Genomic DNA, 18,939 nt, shown 5'->3' with positions numbered 1-18,939 from the left:
AAAAGTCGACCAAGGCGATCGGCCGAGAATATCGCTGCCGTACGAGCCAGTGTTGAGAGGTCCCCAAGAACATCCCAAAAACGCCGTTTTCAGCAGTTGGGCATGGCTCGGTCCACTTTACAACGGATTATTCGTATTGATTTGCATTTGTTCCCGTACAAAATTCAATTGACGCAAAGAATGCTGCCTGCGGACAAGCCTTGTCGATTGGAATGGGCCCAAAGGGCCCAAAGGTCCGTCGAATATGGGCAACCCTGTACAAATTCGCTCCCAGTGACTTTCACTTGTTCCCAAATCTGAAAAAATGTTTGCTGGCAAGCGTTTTACCTCAAATGAAGATGCAATTACAGTTGTAAACCACTATTTTGAAGACCTTGAAGAAAACTATTTTAATCAAGGGATAGAATTGCTAGAAAAGCGTTGGACTAAGTGTATTGAAGTTTCAGGAGATTATATTGAACAATGAAAATATTTTTGAAAAACTGACTATTCTCTTTCATTGATAGGCTAAGAAGTTTCCGAACCGCCCTCGTATAATATTGTCCTCTGATGAGGATTGACTATTTTGTATTGTTGGTTTGTCATACTCATTGTGGGTTAGGTGAAGATCGTTGAAGAGGTGTATCAATCTATGAATTGGTCTCTTGAAAGTGCCCTTTGCTGTTTGATGTCACATACCCTAATAAGTCCATCATCTCCCTGGTAAATTCGGCTGATTCTTCTCATTGGTCATTGTAATACAGGAGTATTATCTTTTTTGAGAATAACAAGCATGTCTTCAATTAGGTTTGGTGAAGGAGACATCTATTTTTCCCTTTATTTTAGTTCGTGTAAATATCTTTGCCCCCATTCCTTCCAAAATATGTGTTTAATCCCTGATGTTATTTTTCAACTTACATTTAAATGTAATTTTGAGAATTGGGTATTTTCTTCCACGGCTGATGTTAATGGTTCACCTACTGGAAAATGGCCTGGTGTAAGAGCTTGAAAATCTTCGTAATATGACGAGAGAGCAATTAAAGGTCGCGAGTTTAAAATGGCTTCTATTTCAACCACTAAGGTTCCGATTCCTCGTATCATAGTGAAGCACTTCAGCAGTAGATGTTTGTTTCCCATTGATAATTCAGAACTGCGCCCTGGATGCAGCCAATAATGCTTGTGGACCGCAGTGATGATTGTCTTCATTTAGTGTTTGCATCAATAATCCACCCGAAACATGATTATGCCGTAACATTCCTGGCTGCTTTACCTTGATCGGTAATGTGGATTGTTCCAGACGACCATTACCTGGTATTCATCCAAGAATGAATTTGAAGCCAAAAGACTTGATTTATGTGGAGGTGTTTCTAGTTCATCCCCAAATTCCGTAGCTTTTAATGACAGCTTTCAGAGATCCTTCTATTTCATGTGCATCGAGTTCTTTGTGGAATGGGCGACAAATTTTCGTAGTTATGGAATTTGTTATGAATCTCAAGACATAGCCGATCGTGCGCTGAAGAGTATTAAAAGATTTTCGATGATTTATTCGATTTATGATGTCTTCGTACCTTTGCGGTGAGGTCGATATTTTCAAAACATGCCTTGTTATTTTCGTTCTTCGATGCAAAGTATATAAAAAAAGTGGAGATGAATTGCCCCATTCACTTTTTTGTCCTGGTAGGAATAGAAGACCATAAAACCAAATTGAAAGTTGTGATAGGGTTTCTGCTGCTAGTCCTCGGAATATTGCTTCAGCTGGATTTTGCTTAAAGCTGACATGGTGCCATTGGTTTTAGTCGCCTAGTTCTTGTATTTTGGATATTCTGTTTGCCACAAAGGTACGAAAGGGTGCTGCAGGCGAATCAATCCAAACAAGGACAATCTTTGAATCTGTTCAGAAAAAGCTTGCAGTATTTTGTAGGCGAAGATCTAGCTTTACTTTATTTGTCAGCTCCACTCCTAGTACTATGGCACATAGTTCCAGTCGAGGCAGCGTCTGTTTTTAAAGGGTGCTACCCGGACTTAGAACATACTAGTCTTGTTGATACAGTTTTGTCTTTCTATGTTGAGCGAATGTAGGTTGCCGTTCCATAAGCTCGTTCCGAACTATCAGCAAACGTATGAAGCTGCGTTGTTACTGGTTTTATGTTTTTGAATACGAATCGATCGATCTTAATTTCGTTTAGGGATTCTATGTTCGTTCAGAGTTTGTTCCATACCTTTTGAAGATCTAAGAGTAATTCGTCATCCTATAATTCGTCATCACAGTTCCTGCGAAAACATTTTGACTCCAATATCTTGGCAAGTTCTGAGATTACTATTCGTTTTGTTATACATTGTGCATTTTGTAGGCGAAGACCTAGCTTTACTCTATTTGTCAGCTCCACTCCTAGTACTATGGCACATAGTTCCAGTCGAGGCAGCGTCTGTTTTTAAATGGTGCTACCCGGACTTAGAACATACTAGTCTTGTTGATACAGTTTTGTCTTTCTATGTTGAGCGAATGTAGGTTGCCGTTCCATAAGCTCGTTCCGAACCATCAGCAAACGTATGAAGCTGCCTTGTTACTGGTTTTATGTTTTTGAATACGAATCGATCGATTTTAATTTCGTTTAGGGATTCTATGTTCGTTCAGAGTTTGTTCCATACCTTTAGAAGATCCAAGAGTAATTCGTCATCCCATAATTCGTTATCGCAGTTCCTGCAAAAACATTTTGACTCCAATATCTTGGCAAGTTCTGAGATTACTATTCGTTTTGTTACACATTGTGCATGAGTGTTTTAATCGAACAGTGTGAGCTTTCGCCTATGTCCAAATTGATTTTCTTGACCTCAGGTGCAATACCAGGTGCAATACCATTTAACAGTTGGAGATGATTTGAACATTATTTCCGAGGATTAAAACTAGCCGTTTTTAGGATTAAGTTGAGTTGTTGTTGTGATTCCAATGTAGTACTCGGATCGGATCCATTTAGGCAATCGGTTACATAAAAATTATCACGTAACATTGATGCAAAATATTCTGTAATATTTTGAGTCGCTAGATGTTGTAGACATTGGTAGCTAAATATGGAGCTGAGTAGATGCCGTAGGTGACAATTTTGAGACGATAATATTTGATATCTTGATGTTTGTTATATCTCTGAATAACAAGCTGGAACATCTGACGATATCTGCAGTAAAGACGAATTTATGCATCCGAAATTTCAGCAGCACCGAATATAGCTAACTTGGTACAGTTGGTCCGGCATGAAGAATGTCGTTGAGTGATAAACCGCTGGATGTTTTAGTTGATGCATTAAATACTTCTGAAAAATTTGTAGTTAAACTTTCGGGTTTCAATACGCAGTGATGAAACATGATGTAATCTACATCTGGAATGCCATCTTCCAGGATTTCTTCCATGTGGCACAAATATTCATATTCTTACATAATTTTTTTTTTTTTTTTTTTTGAATTCTGCTCTAAGTTCTGCCTTCTGGTTCAACCGTTATTACCAATGACAAAAATCGATTGAAGGCCATTACTTTAGAAGATCCGAGGATTGATGGATTCTCTGCAAATGGTAAGCGGACAAGGAAGGTACCGTCCCTGTTTCTTTGTACGTTTTGTAAGAAATGATCTTTACAACGTTTCTTAGCTAACTATAATGCACATTCTAAAGTATTTGCTTCTTCGATTTTCAGAAATTTTCAATTAGCTCGTTTGTTGTTGGTTGTTCTGGGGTGAAGGCTGCACAAGTAACCAGGTTGTTGACGATGTTTTCTTGTAATTTACACGTTACGATCCAGCCCAAAGCTCTGTTTCGTAGAATTTTTCATTTTTATTTGTTGTGGCCGCATCTGGTGGTGATAAAATTCTGCTCCGATCAGCATATCAATTTTGTCCATTTGATTGAAACTGAAAATGGATCTTCTAGATTAATATTATCTAGAAGATTACAATCTGATGTGTTGAATGATTTTGTAGGCTGAGGTGATACTATGGTTTGGCGTATAAACGCTTCTATTCTGGTAGTAAAAATGCCTGAGCATGCATGTAACTCTAAATTTATTCGACGGTATGAGTTGTGAACTTTCCGGCCTGTTCCTTCAATTCGCAAAGAAGAATCTGTATAGTCCAATGATAGCATGTTTAACACTCGATTTGTAACCAGATTGACTTGTGATGCAGAATCTAGAAGAGCACGGAATATTGAGGTACGGCCATTGATTCCAATCAAGCAATTGATGGATTTGACGAATTTTCGGAATTTCCAACAGAGGTTTTTGATGGATCTTGCCTTTGTTTTTCTAAATGCAGCAATGTGTTTTGCTTCTTTGCGCACTTTGAGCATGGTCATGATTTGATTTTGGCAGTATGCGCTGATTTAAAACACTTGACACAAAGTCTCATTTTTTTGTCCATTGCAGTCTCAGAGCTGAGGGCATATTCAGAATCTTCTCACAGATATATATGGGATGTACAGTAAATCCATATACCTTGCAACTTGGATTTGATGTAGCTGACGTTATTACCATGACACTTTTCCACTGCTTGGAATCTATGCTCTATAATTTTAAGCAATTCAACGAGATTTACATTGCTCTTTTTGTCTTCAAGTGATTATTCAAACAAGGTTTGAGTTTAGGGATCAATCTTTTTCAATATTTTGTTTGCAGGTCCACGTCTTCGTATAGCCAACATATAACTGTATCTCCGGATATTCGGTATTTTGATGATTTCAGCAACATTTTTCACTGGAATCGTTTCAAATTTCGTATTGGAAAATCTTAATGGGTACTTCAGCCTATGACAAAAAATTTCGTATGCAGGTCCACGTCTTCGTATATCCCCATATAACAATACCTCCCGATATTCGTAATTTTCATGATTTTTGCGACTTTATTCACCGTAATTGTTACAAATTTTGTATTTAAGTTCGAAACAGGAACTACAGCCTAGGACAAAAAATGTCGTATGCAGGTTCATGTTTTCGTACAGCACCCGTATATTCCCGATCCACGTCCACGTCTTCGTATATTCCCCATATAACAATACCTCCCGATATTCGGTATTTTTATCGACATTATATTATTTGAAGTTCGTAATGGGAAATACAGCCTATGGTAAAATATTTCGTATGCAGGTCCACGTCTTCGTATAGTCCCTATATAACGGTTTTCGTTTAAGTGGTAGTTTTTGTTTTTGCAATTGGCAAATGGTTTATCAGTTTCTTTTCTTCATCTGTGAGGTGTGTCGTCAAATTGAACATTTTCTCAACTTCGTTCATTGCTACATTGTGAATGAGTTGAGTATACAGGTCTTTTAAGGCTCAATTCTGTTGAGGTTTGGAGGAGTACTTTCATTGTAAGGTCTATCTTGCTGTTGTAAAGTACATTTAAAGTTGTGCAATTCGGCTTATGTTTTGTAGAAGTCATCCAACGTGCACCCAACTGTTTTTCTTCGGTTGTAGCGGTTTTTTGTCGACAGCGTTGATTTTGCCTGATATTGTGCTCTATCAGTAATTTCTTAGGCCATGGCTTCTGCTTACGAAGAACGTTAATAGCAATTTCGTAAAATTGTGGCACCTTCCTTCGATTCGAGTCGTTCAGTGTCTGTGATTCAGAGCCTCTTGATTTCAAACTCAAATAGATCTTTGTACTTGACGAAGATTTGATAGACACCTTAATTTATTATCAGTGCTCTCAAATTCTTGCCATGCAGTGTCAAGTCGATACAAGCGTTCCTGAAAGTACTCCTTTGTTTTTCTTAATGTCATTCCTTTTTATAATTCCAGACTATGGCTTCTATTTAATCCGCCGTATTTTGTTGAGCTGCAAGTAGATCTTCAACTGTTTCCATGGTTGCTGTTTATGACATCTTGTTGGATCAATGTTTGTTTTTCTTAATGTCATTCCTTTTTATAATTCCGGAATATGGCTTCTATTTAATCCGCCGTATTTTGTTGAGCTGCAAGTAGACCTTCAACTGTTTCCATGGTTGCTGTTTATGACATCCTGTTGGATCAATAAAATGTTGTTTTGGTGGGTTGATGAATGTCTGATCTTTTGCCAAGTTACGGGATCGTGGGATCATCAAATCTACATTTTGGTGAATTGATGAACGCTGCCCCAACAAAATCCCCAAATTAACGAACATTTCAAATCATAAAAACTTTCAAAATTAAGCGTTATACTAAAATTATTTGAAAAATTAATTAATACGATAATTTTACGCAAAATCCCATCCTTATTGAGTCCTTATCAACATGGCTTTTACTTCAGCAGTATTAAAACATTTGTTCGCGTTTGATGGGGTTAACCATGAAATCCTAATATATAAATTGTTATGGGTCTCAAAAAAACTTAGTCAAATATATATCATCTTACTTACAACATAGATTGCAGGTAGTTTTGTTTGAAGGGTGTATTTCAAAATAGTTTAATGTTCCCTGGGATATTTCGCAAGGATGTCACCTTGAACCGGTACTCTTTCTTTTATTTATCAACGATTAACCAAATTCTATAAATTATACGAAATTGTTAATGTATCTAGATGATATTACTAAATCATTCCTCATAATTCTGAGAAACAGGCTAATTTACTTCGCAACGATTAAGATAGAATTTTTCAGTTCTTGAAGATCCAATCAGAGGATTGCTTAAGTCTAGAACATTTCCCAATTGGCTTAACTTCATATCATTCTCTATTAAAGAAAGCAATGTTTTACAAAACGAAACTGACGGCTTTGCAATATTTGTTAATAGCTACCATTTCATTCCGGCGAAGAGAGTGGTCACTTGACTTTTTCAGCTTTTTGTTTTTACAACTTTGGTGCAAAACAAGCTCTATAAGTGTCGAGCATTCACAAGTGAATGAGAATCACACTCACTTCTTGCCGTTATTAAAAAATCATCATAACAAAATATTGCAAATACTACCAGCACATTTTCTACTAAGAACTCAAATAAACGCCGAAATATCTCCGATATTATCAACAGCCATGCACACTACAAATCATTATTGATTCGCAATCATCGTTGAATCTGAAAGTGACTTAGTATATGTAATTTTTCAATCTGTGCAAATAGAGAAGAATTTTTTTGTTTTTGAAAATTTTGTTTCAGATTTGTTCTTGAACAAACTGACTACATTTCCAAAGAGTAAAGAATATATTTTTTTCTAAAACAATTTTTAAAGATGATGATTATAAACGTACTCAATTAATCATTAAAAAATCTAAAATTCTGGCAACAAAATGTGGATATCTAAAAACCCATTGGAGTTATGTGAAAACTGAATAATAATACTAAAATAAATTGGTTTTGGATCAAATAAGCACAAATTAAATGAATTGTCGCCCAAAAATGTCAGCTTGGAATGTAAACTCCAAAGCTGGTTAAAAAATGTATGGGAAATAAAAATTACGGCCTTATAACCTTATTCGATAGGAAATGTTTTTTGTCTTAGGAGGATGTGCCAAAAAAGCAAAAAACTCAATACTCACCCAGATAATAACAGAGACCTCAGTATTAAATTTCGGGACTCCAGCTCTATCCCTTTTCCCAATACCCAATTTAGTAGCACTTTGTACTTTTCAAACTCTTTGGTACATCTGTCCTGCACTCCATCAGTGACTCTCATCCCAAATCTCATTCAGTCGCTTCGTCAGGGCATTGATTTTAAATCAGTCGGTCTGTCAGTTATTTAACTTTTGTTTTTACGACTTTGGTGCAAAACAAGCTCTATAAGTGTCGAGCATTCACAAGTGAATAAGAATCACACTGACTTCTTGCCGTTTTTAAAAAATCATCATAACAAAATATTGCAAATACTACCAGCACATTTTCAACTAAGAACTCAAATAAACGCCGAAATATCTTCGATATTATCAACAGCCATGCACATTACAAATCATTATTGATTCGTAATCATCGTTGAATCTGATGGTCGTTGAATCTTAGTATATGTAATTTTTCAAGCAATTCTGTGCAAATAGAGAAGAATTTTTTTTTTTTTTTTTGAAAATTTTGTTTCAGATTTGTTCTTGAACAAACTGACTACATTTCCGAAGAGTAAAGAATATATTTTTTTCTAAAACAATTTTTAAAGATGATGATTATAAACGTACTCAATTAATCATTAAAAAATCTAAAATTCTGGCAACAAAATGTGGATATCTAAAAACCCATTGGAGTTATGTGAAAACTGAATAATAATACTAAAATAAATTGGTTTTGGATCAAATAAGCACAAATTAAACGAATTGTCGCCCAAAAATGTCAGCATGGAATGTTAACTCCAAAGCTGTTTAAAAAATGTATGGGAAAATAAAAATTACGGCCTTATAACCACTTTTTATTTATTCAAGAGGAAGTGTTTTTTGGCTTAGGAGGATGTGCCAAAAAAAGCAAAAAACTCAATACCAAATTTAGTACTTTTCGTACAAATATAGGACGCACTTCCAAACTCACCCAGATAATAACAGAGACCTCAGTATTAAATTTCGGGACTCCAGCTCTATCCCTTTGCCCAATACCCAATTTAGTAGCACTTTGTACTTTTCAAACTCTTCGGTACATCTGTCCTGCACTCCATCAGTGACGCTCATGCCAAATCTCATTCAGTCGCTTCGTCAGTCCGTCTGTCAGTTATTTAACTACTATTTTATATATATATATACTAAATAACCGGACCGCGTTGTTTTAGTATTAGTGTTTAATGCATATTTGTATACCCTCCACCATAATATGGAGGGTATATTAACTTTCTCATTCCGTTTGTAACTTCTCGAAATACTCATTCTTGATCAGCGTAAAGTTATAAGTCTATTTAGCGATATCCGTCTGTCTGTTTTAATCACGATAGCTTTCGAACGAATTTACATAGAAGGCTAACATTTTGCACATATGTGTAACTATATTCATTTAAACAGTACTTTTCGACGAATTTTTTTTAACTTTTCAAGTTCCTTCCAAATGGTGGAGGATATAAAAAGTTCGGTCTGACAGTACTTACCTGCTTTTTACTTGTTAAGTGTTTCAAATGTCGTGGCTACATCGCTTTAATTAAATTTTTAATGACAATATTATGACACCTTATATTTAAAAATTAAATTAAAGCCATGTAGCCAAGATTTCACGTATGTGATGCACCACACACGCTATGTATCTCCAAATTCAATGAAACCTGATATATGTAACGGAATTTGGTACGAAAATACATTTTGCGAAATTATATTGAAGTCGGTTCGGATTTCGATATTAATCCCGTATATATTTTCGGTCGATTTCATGTATTTGAAGGATATAGCTCCCATACATATTTTCGGCCGATTTCATAAATTTGATGCACAAACAGGCATTATATCTCCAATTTCAAAGAAATTTGGAATGAGTAACGAAATTTGGTATAAAAATAAATTTCGAAAACGATATTGAAATCGGTTGAGGTTTGGATATAGCTTCCATATATATTTTCGGTCGATTTCGTATATTTGATGCACCAAACTCGCTATGTACTTCCAATTTTAATGAAATTTCGGAATGTGTGCCTGAATTGGTCTAAAAATACATTTGTCAAATTATATTGAAATCGGTTAAGATTTGGATAAAGCTAATAAATAAATTTTCGGACGGTTTCGTGTATTTGATACACCGAACTAGCTATGTATGTCAAATTTCAATGAATATGTGACGGAATTTGGTCTAAATATAAATTTAATCAAATGCAAAAAAAGCAAAAAAAAAAAAAAAATATCAAGTAAAAAAACAGTAATTACGGCCGGGCCGAACTTTGAATAACCATCACCATTTGGAACGAATTTGAAAATTTTCAAAAAAAAAAAAAAAAAAAAAAAACATTCGCCAAAAATTCTGTTTAAATCTTTAAAATACCGAATATAGCCGTTATGCGGTCTATACGAAGCCGTGGGCCTAGGCCACTTTTGTCATAAGCCATTACAATATTGAAATACGAAAAATGAAAAAATCCGGTGAATAATGTAGCTAAAATCATCAAAATACCGAATATAGGGAGGTACCGATATATGGGGCCTGTACGAAGGCCTGGTCCTGCATAAACAATATTCTGTCATAGACTGTAATTCTTCAAATACCAAATTTGAAATAAATAATGTGGCTAAAATCATCAAAATACCCAATATCGTGAGGTGCCGTTATATGGGGCAATGTATAAGCAATTTTTTTCATAGGTTATAGTACCCATTACGAATTCTAGGTACGAAATTTGAAACAACTCCTGTGAATAACGTCCCTAAAATCGACAAATATCGGGGTACCGTTGTATGTAGGCTAATATGGATTTTTAGACAATTCCATTGAAAAGTACCGACTATAGGGAGGTATCGTTATATTGGGGATATACGATACCGTTGACCTGTACAGACAATAATCTTCCAGGGGATGAAGTACTCAGAAGGTAATCCTTATGTGGTTTTCAGACAATTTTATTGAAAAATTTGGCTACAATCATCAAAATAACGAATATCGGGGGTGCCGTTGTAAGGGGGCTATACGATATCGTAGACTTATATAGACAATTCTCTTCCAGGTAGTAAAGCTAGCTAAATGTGGCTAAAATCATCAAAGTACCGAATATCGGGGGTACCGTTATATGGGGGCTATACGATATCGAGGACCGATATAGCCCATCTTCGAACTTGAACTACCTGCAGACAAAAGACTATTCTATGCAAAATTTTAGCTTCCTATTTTTATTCGTTTTAACTCTTGAGTGATTACAACAGACGGACAGACGTTTTGACTCTAGCGTGATTACAACAGACGGTCAGACGGATGGACGGACAAAGCTAAATCGTCTTAGAATTTTTCGCTGATCAATAATATATACATTTTGTTGGATCTGATATGAGTATTTCGAGGAGTTAACGGCTTAGTTAAGCACATTGGTTTCAGCTATTTAGTAATATAAAGGTTTTAGCAACATTTTTCAAATCAAAAGTAAATTTGAATTGGTAGCTTTTAGAAGACCATATTGTGAAGTATTTAGTTTTGTACATCTCATGGTACGTATTCTTGATCAGGGTAAAATCCCATGTCAATTAAACTATATCCGTCAGTATGTGAGGCCATCCGTTGGAATCGCAATAAAGGATGATTCCAATCATCATGTTTTTGTTAAAATTTCTACCTAATGAATTGTAATTTGACAATTAAAGTTTTCAGTATTGTAAAACCTATACCGGAAATAACTGTTTATTATTGGTTCCCCATTAGGCATAGCCGCTATTTAAAAGTACGTTAAGATCTTAAGTGTTTTGATGCTTGAGAAGTATTTTCCAATCAAAACTGCAATTTTTGGTATGCCAACCATACATATAACGGCATATATAGAAAACTAGTTGAATCCGGTGCGCTTCGATATCCCTTTTTCTTTTATATGCATTCACAATTTTATATCTAAAAACCCATTGGAGTTATGTGAAAACTGAATAATAATACTAAAATAAATTGGTTTTGGATCAAATAAGCACAAATTAAACGAATTGTCGCCCAAAAATGTCAGCATGGAATGTTAACTCCAAAGCTGTTTAAAAAATGTATGGGAAAATAAAAATTACGGCCTTATAACCACTTTTTATTTATTCAAGAGGAAGTGTTTTTTGGCTTAGGAGGATGTGCCAAAAAAAGCAAAAAACTCAATACCAAATTTAGTACTTTTCGTACAAATATAGGACGCACTTCCAAACTCACCCAGATAATAACAGAGACCTCAGTATTAAATTTCGGGACTCCAGCTCTATCCCTTTGCCCAATACCCAATTTAGTAGCACTTTGTACTTTTCAAACTCTTCGGTACATCTGTCCTGCACTCCATCAGTGACGCTCATGCCAAATCTCATTCAGTCGCTTCGTCAGTCCGTCTGTCAGTTATTTAACTACTATTTTATATATATATATACTAAATAACCGGACCGCGTTGTTTTAGTATTAGTGTTTAATGCATATTTGTATACCCTCCACCATAATATGGAGGGTATATTAACTTTCTCATTCCGTTTGTAACTTCTCGAAATACTCATTCTTGATCAGCGTAAAGTTATAAGTCTATTTAGCGATATCCGTCTGTCTGTTTTAATCACGATAGCTTTCGAACGAATTTACATAGAAGGCTAACATTTTGCACATATGTGTAACTATATTCATTTAAACAGTACTTTTCGACGAATTTTTTTTAACTTTTCAAGTTCCTTCCAAATGGTGGAGGATATAAAAAGTTCGGTCTGACAGTACTTACCTGCTTTTTACTTGTTAAGTGTTTCAAATGTCGTGGCTACATCGCTTTAATTAAATTTTTAATGACAATATTATGACACCTTATATTTAAAAATTAAATTAAAGCCATGTAGCCAAGATTTCACGTATGTGATGCACCACACACGCTATGTATCTCCAAATTCAATGAAACCTGATATATGTAACGGAATTTGGTACGAAAATACATTTTGCGAAATTATATTGAAGTCGGTTCGGATTTCGATATTAATCCCGTATATATTTTCGGTCGATTTCATGTATTTGAAGGATATAGCTCCCATACATATTTTCGGCCGATTTCATAAATTTGATGCACAAACAGGCATTATATCTCCAATTTCAAAGAAATTTGGAATGAGTAACGAAATTTGGTATAAAAATAAATTTCGAAAACGATATTGAAATCGGTTGAGGTTTGGATATAGCTTCCATATATATTTTCGGTCGATTTCGTATATTTGATGCACCAAACTCGCTATGTACTTCCAATTTTAATGAAATTTCGGAATGTGTGCCTGAATTGGTCTAAAAATACATTTGTCAAATTATATTGAAATCGGTTAAGATTTGGATAAAGCTAATAAATAAATTTTCGGACGGTTTCGTGTATTTGATACACCGAACTAGCTATGTATGTCAAATTTCAATGAATATGTGACGGAATTTGGTCTAAATATAAATTTAATCAAATGCAAAAAAAGCAAAAAAAAAAAAAAAATATCAAGTAAAAAAACAGTAATTACGGCCGGGCCGAACTTTGAATAACCATCACCATTTGGAACGAATTTGAAAATTTTCAAAAAAAAAAAAAAAAAAAAAAACATTCGCCAAAAATTCTGTTTAAATCTTTAAAATACCGAATATAGCCGTTATGCGGTCTATACGAAGCCGTGGGCCTAGGCCACTTTTGTCATAAGCCATTACAATATTGAAATACGAAAAATGAAAAAATCCGGTGAATAATGTAGCTAAAATCATCAAAATACCGAATATAGGGAGGTACCGATATATGGGGCCTGTACGAAGGCCTGGTCCTGCATAAACAATATTCTGTCATAGACTGTAATTCTTCAAATACCAAATTTGAAATAAATAATGTGGCTAAAATCATCAAAATACCCAATATCGTGAGGTGCCGTTATATGGGGCAATGTATAAGCAATTTTTTTCATAGGTTATAGTACCCATTACGAATTCTAGGTACGAAATTTGAAACAACTCCTGTGAATAACGTCCCTAAAATCGACAAATATCGGGGTACCGTTGTATGTAGGCTAATATGGATTTTTAGACAATTCCATTGAAAAGTACCGACTATAGGGAGGTATCGTTATATTGGGGATATACGATACCGTTGACCTGTACAGACAATAATCTTCCAGGGGATGAAGTACTCAGAAGGTAATCCTTATGTGGTTTTCAGACAATTTTATTGAAAAATTTGGCTACAATCATCAAAATAACGAATATCGGGGGTGCCGTTGTAAGGGGGCTATACGATATCGTAGACTTATATAGACAATTCTCTTCCAGGTAGTAAAGCTAGCTAAATGTGGCTAAAATCATCAAAGTACCGAATATCGGGGGTACCGTTATATGGGGGCTATACGATATCGAGGACCGATATAGCCCATCTTCGAACTTGAACTACCTGCAGACAAAAGACTATTCTATGCAAAATTTTAGCTTCCTATTTTTATTCGTTTTAACTCTTGAGTGATTACAACAGACGGACAGACGTTTTGACTCTAGCGTGATTACAACAGACGGTCAGACGGATGGACGGACAAAGCTAAATCGTCTTAGAATTTTTCGCTGATCAATAATATATACATTTTGTTGGATCTGATATGAGTATTTCGAGGAGTTAACGGCTTAGTTAAGCACATTGGTTTCAGCTATTTAGTAATATAAAGGTTTTAGCAACATTTTTCAAATCAAAAGTAAATTTGAATTGGTAGCTTTTAGAAGACCATATTGTGAAGTATTTAGTTTTGTACATCTCATGGTACGTATTCTTGATCAGGGTAAAATCCCATGTCAATTAAACTATATCCGTCAGTATGTGAGGCCATCCGTTGGAATCGCAATAAAGGATGATTCCAATCATCATGTTTTTGTTAAAATTTCTACCTAATGAATTGTAATTTGACAATTAAAGTTTTCAGTATTGTAAAACCTATACCGGAAATAACTGTTTATTATTGGTTCCCCATTAGGCATAGCCGCTATTTAAAAGTACGTTAAGATCTTAAGTGTTTTGATGCTTGAGAAGTATTTTCCAATCAAAACTGCAATTTTTGGTATGCCAACCATACATATAACGGCATATATAGAAAACTAGTTGAATCCGGTGCGCTTCGATATCCCTTTTTCTTTTATATGCATTCACAATTTTATATACAAATTTTATATACAAATTTCATATATTCAAATTCAAGAATTTGAAGAAAATATTTGTTGCAATTCAAATATTGCAATAAAATACATGAAATCGTCGGAAAATATATATGAGAGCTATACCCAAATCTGAGTTGATTTCAATAAAATTTGACAAATGTATGTTCGTTTCAAATTCCGTTGCACATTCCAAATTTCATTGAAATAAGTGGTACATAGCGTGTTTGGGGAGCGAAAATGTATATGGAAGCTATATCCAAATCTGAACCGATTTCAATATAATTTGGCAAATAAATTTTTTAGACAAATTCCATAATTAAGTAATGTTCAAATTGTCAAGAAAGGGAAAATGTGATAAACGGACAAAACCATTTATTCGGAAGACAGTTCAGGACAAATAAAGTGTAGACTTAAATAAAACAACAAATATAGCATTTAACATAATATGTTTATATCAGCGAATACAATTAAAAATATAAATGTTTAGAGTGGTAGTTTTGATTGAAGTATCACTGTTAAAGAAATGAAACACCACACCTTTAGATTGCTACCTTAAAGTTTGCTCAACTCAATGGGACGGTAAAATAATTTAAATTTTTCATTTACACTAGTTTTTATAAAATCATACTCAACTATGGTGTGGGTCGCCCACAGCTTCAGGAATTAAGAAAAATAATTTCTTCTCCAAAAATACAATTTTTATGTGTCTTAAAACATCATACGAAAAATTTAATCTATTGAAACCTCCATTAGAATGGATGTTGTTTGTTAAATGTGATTATCTAACGAGGAAATAACAATTGGAAAGGATATTACGACAGAGAATTGAAGGATGCGTGCATGAACAAAAACAAGGCTATGCTAGCAAATTTCAATCTTTTGATCAAACATTTAATCAAATTGCGTGCTCAAATTAAAATTGGAATGACATGACGTGAACGAATAGCAAAAATAACGATTCCACAAGAAGAATCCGGGGAATAAGAAAAGTTTTATTGGAGAACAGGAAGACGGTCACTACGTTTCAACACTCCTACTAGATTGAACTCCTAATCCCATCAGAGAATTGGCGATCATCTCGTTTGTGTTTAGTTTTTCGAAAAACATTTTTATCTTTAATCAATTCCCTAATGAAATGGTGTTTTAATGTGTTTCGATCGTGCACGGTATGTGCTGTGATGGCTCGAACGTATTGCACTTTGTCGCAATTTATACTGATGAAAGAACATTTTCAAGCTATTTAAATAGTGATCCCAACCTTAATCCTTCTTGCGCAGATGCCGCCATTACTATGTATTCAGCTTTGGTACTTGTTGTTGTAGCAGTAGTACATGCAAGTGTTTGCGTTCTGCTAATCTGGTTCGAGCTCCAGGTTTAGAAATTCGGCTACTTTAATGAGCGGTAGCCAGAGATCTTCTGGATTGAGTTGGGTAGGTTTGACTGTGCAATTAAAGAGGTGTAGCGTATTGTGCGGGCCTGTATCACACGCCGAGCAATCGTCACGTACATCTTCATCAATTCGTGCCCAATACGAATTGAGACGACTACACCATCTTGAACCTAATTGCGCCAAAACTAATTGCACCTAAACTAATTGCGCCAAAACTAATTGCGCCTTGTCTAGGCAGCTGACGTTCTTCAGCTGCAATGGATGGGGTGGACTCCGCGCATCCGTAAGAATGCCACTCAAACTTGCCTGATAGGCTTCTTGATCTAGAGGTTCATTCTTGTAGCGTTGGACCTCCCTCTCTAGATCGTGTATGTTCTTCCTGACGCGCCTGGGTGGGGGAGATTTATCCACTATATGATGGTTGGCATGACTCTCACGGTAATACCCAAACAGGTACAGGATGTGCTTAGCACTAGTATTAGCTGACCACAGACCGACCTATCGCGTTATAAAAGGTCAACGAGATTTTCTTATCCGCAGCCCATGTGCTGCCGGCTAGCGGCTTGAGGACCTTGTTTCTATTTTTCATGCTTGCGCGGACGACTTGAACATGCTGTCGAATGTGACTCCTAGAATCTTGGGTTAGTTCGTGGTGTCAATTAAATTTCCCTCGACCTGCACATTCAACTGTGTTCTCATCTCCGCAGACCATGTGGTAAAGAGTGTGGCCGTTGATTTCGTGGCGAATATTTTCATATTCCTCGCGTGGAAGTATGCGGCAAGCTCCGCGAGAAAGGGGTTCAGCCTTTCACATATGTCACCGACCACTGGGCCCGACGTCATGATCGTACAATCATCCCCATACGTTACGATCTCTATGCCGTCTGGAGGTCGAGGAATTCCGGAAAGGTCGAGGTTAAACAGTTCCGGAGATATCACCCACCTTGGGGAACTCCCTGTTTCATTCTACGGGCTTTGGAATTCTTGTTCCGGAATTCCACGTACGACTGGCGTTCACACATATAGTTGATTATATAACGTTTCAAACCTGGCCGGAACAGTATGGCATGATTAACCGGCGGGATATACACATTAAGCACCTCTACATCGGCAGTTCCACACTTGACTGCTACCCCCATACATTCCATGCATGGGTCACCAGAGACTAGCTCAAGCGAGATTGTTAAAGACCATATAGTGAGTTCTTTAGTTTAAAAAATTTTCCTTTCTTTTTCTCAAGACCTTTTGGAATTTTCAAATACATTTCCTCTTTTTAATTCACACTGCAGAAAACCTGTTACTACGTCCATTTGGTCTATAAACATATCATCATCGCTATTTCTACTGGGATCAAAGAAACGATATGTATTTTTGAAATTGCTGTAGCCAACATATATAACTTATTTTACTTTTGCTCCTATTTCTTTGGTTTTTGCTTAGGGATGTGAATCACGGCTCTAAATTCAAATACTCTGAGATATGTTAAACTGGGCTTCTTACCTGACCATGTTTCTTCCGGAAAAATTTTATTGAATTTTTTTTTTCGGTGTTAAGTTAATTAAATGAACTACAGTGTTTTTGCGGTTTAAGCCCCAAACTACTTGGAAAGGCATGACTGAATTAAAAGACACCTAGTTTTTTTATATTATGGTCCTGTTCATTCTTTCAGACAGACCATTTTTCTGAGGCGAATGTGGTACAATAGTTTAGTGATAAATGTCGTTTTCATTTTTGTCGACATTCGTCTCATTCCTTCATTACAGTATACTGTAGTATACTCTATAAAAGTTAGTATATATTGAAAACCACAAATTGAGTCTGATTTCATTGGACTACATAGATCGGTGTGAATTAAATACAATATATACCGTTAGCTATAGTTCCTTTATCATTAAATGGTTTTCATAATATTTTCCCTTTCAAGCAAGTAATACAATTTTCTATACTTATCTCACAATTTACTCCAATAACACCCCCTGATGCAATTTTCTTCAGTGTTTCATTGTTAATATGACCGATTTGCTCATACCACAAAATAACTTCTTCGATTTTTCGTTAAGAAACTATTGCTTTGTCGGTTGAAAAATTCATTCGAAACGCTGTTTAAACTAAAAATCCCGTCATAATAATATCGCCATAATTGTTGATAATTTTACAGCCTTTGACATCAAATGCAACTTTGAATCCATTTTCAAAAATTTTAGATATGGAGAGCAGATTAACATATAATCCGAAATGTGCAGAACGTCTTTAAAAGTAACAGTTTTCTTTCTTAGAGTTTCACACTAACAAAACCATATCGACATTTTCAACACGCACAACACGCATTGTAGAATTATTTGTAATATTTACCTCAGAATTTCTTTCTTCATATCGATCATTGAACAATTTCTTACTTGAACACATATGGGAAGTGGCGCCGGAATCGAAATACTAATCATGTACCGGAAAAGCTCCCATTTCTTTGCGAATAATTTCTTGGATGATTTATTCGGGTATTTAGCGGCTATATGACTATATTGATTGCAGTTATAACACTTTGGTACTTTCACATGTTTGCCAAATCTCTTTTTGTTTCCGGCTCGAGCCATTTCAATTGCTTCATTCTTCACATCTTGCAATGTTGTGAACTTTGTAGCGTCCAACAGCCCTTAATTTGTGCGCCGATTTGATTATCTCATTCAAATATTCATTAACCTTTGGACAATCTTTCAATTTTATTGAGCCGAATTTTTGAATTAATACAACTCTCCTCACCAGGGCATTGTCCTCATAATTTTTTGCTAGTGCAGTCCATATATATTTTACATTTGTACATTCTCGTATATATGCCCACCAATAAGACTAATTCGGCCTTAGATTGAATTTTCTTGTTTTCTTCAACTTCCG

At 35.4% G+C, this 18,939-nt stretch overlaps 1 protein-coding gene across 8 annotated transcripts in view; it reads left to right on the top strand.

Moving 5' to 3' along the window:
* LOC101893166 (protein son of sevenless) overlaps positions 1–18,939 on the top strand; it is a 292,107-nt gene that overhangs the window by 137,220 nt on the left and 135,948 nt on the right. The window lies entirely within an intron of this gene.

The sequence above is a fragment of the Musca domestica genome, unplaced genomic scaffold, assembly GCF_030504385.1.
Source record: "Musca domestica strain aabys unplaced genomic scaffold, Musca_domestica.polishedcontigs.V.1.1 5, whole genome shotgun sequence".
Classification (NCBI taxonomy): Eukaryota; Metazoa; Arthropoda; class Insecta; order Diptera; family Muscidae; genus Musca; species Musca domestica.
Note: the sequence above shows the minus strand (reverse complement) of the source record. Positions and strands in the feature narration are given on the sequence as shown.